The following is a 1,261-nucleotide window of genomic DNA, read 5'->3' on the forward strand; positions in this document are numbered from 1 at the left end:
GTCGCTTAGCACTGACTAAAGAAATTTGTGACATACTAGGACTTGCTCGACTGTTGTACCCTATTATTTTTAGCTTGCCACATACAGCCACAGTAGTAGCTGAACTCCTGTTAGCACTTTGCAACTCACGACTGATATCTTCCAATGATTTAATTCGATTCTACTCAACCACCCTCTGCAACGCTGCGCAGTCCCTGTCCGTTAGTATGTGAGATCTCCCTGGTCTCCATTTACCCGTAGTCATTCTTTCACGTTTCTATTTCCCAGTCACAGAACCAGCAGTGGACTTGAGCAATTTTAGAAGCACTGAAATGTCCCTAGCGAATTTGTTAGTCAGTGACATCCAATGACCAGTCCACACTGGAAGTAACTGAGCTCTCCTGATCGACGCATTATGCCGTTACTGCTCCTCTACTGGCAACACAAAACTCCCCGCCTTCTTTCAGTCTGGCGGGTCCGCCTCTCGTGGCATCCAAAAGCACTCCGTCTTCAGGCCACAAATGGCCCATCGGGACCATCTGACCGCCATGTCATCCTCAGCTAAGGATGCAGATAGGAGGGGCGTGTGGTCAGCACACCGTTCTCCCGGTCGCTACAAGGGTTTTCTTTGACTGGAGCCGCTACTATTCGGTCGAGTAGCTCCTCAATTGGCATCACGAGGCTGAGTGCACCCCGAAAAACGGCAACAGCGCGTGGCGGCCCGGATGGTCACCCATCCAAGTGCCGGCCACGCCAGACGGCGCTTAACTTCGGTGATCTGACGGGAACCGGTGTATCCACAGCGGCAAGGCCGTTGCCTTCGTGGCATCCAGTGCTCAGTTTTTAATTATATAAGGCTATCTGACACTTTTGATTAGATACTGTACAGCATACATCCTATGATTCTACTTCTTCTACATTCCTCGTTCATAGGGTTGGCCCAACGATTCTTCTTTCTCTCAAGAGCATCTAAAAACGAAAAACAGCGTCCAAACAGGTCTTGAAGGCCCAACGGTACCGACCGGCTGCCGTGTGATCCTCAGCCCACAGACGTCACCGGATGCGGATGGGCATGTCGTCAGCATAACGCTCTCCCGGCCGTTGTCAGTTTTCGCGACCACTGTCGCTACTTCTCAGTCAAGTAGCTCCTCAACTGACCTAACGAGGACTGAGTGCACCCCACTTGACAACAGCACTCGGCAGACCATGGCGGTGTCTCATCCAGGTGCTAGCCAAGCCTAACAGTGCTTAACTTTGGTAATGTTACTTAAAATCCGTCTTG

The 1,261-nt window shown here is 50.9% G+C and overlaps 1 pseudogene; it reads right to left on the reverse strand.

Annotated features, from left to right (window-relative positions):
• Positions 1-680: 680 nt before the first annotated feature.
• Positions 681-798, reverse strand: LOC124803644 (annotated as a pseudogene).
• Between the last annotated feature and the right edge of the window lie 463 nt (positions 799-1,261).

This window comes from Schistocerca piceifrons, chromosome 6 (assembly GCF_021461385.2).
Source record: "Schistocerca piceifrons isolate TAMUIC-IGC-003096 chromosome 6, iqSchPice1.1, whole genome shotgun sequence".
In the NCBI taxonomy this organism is placed as follows: Eukaryota; Metazoa; Arthropoda; class Insecta; order Orthoptera; family Acrididae; genus Schistocerca; species Schistocerca piceifrons.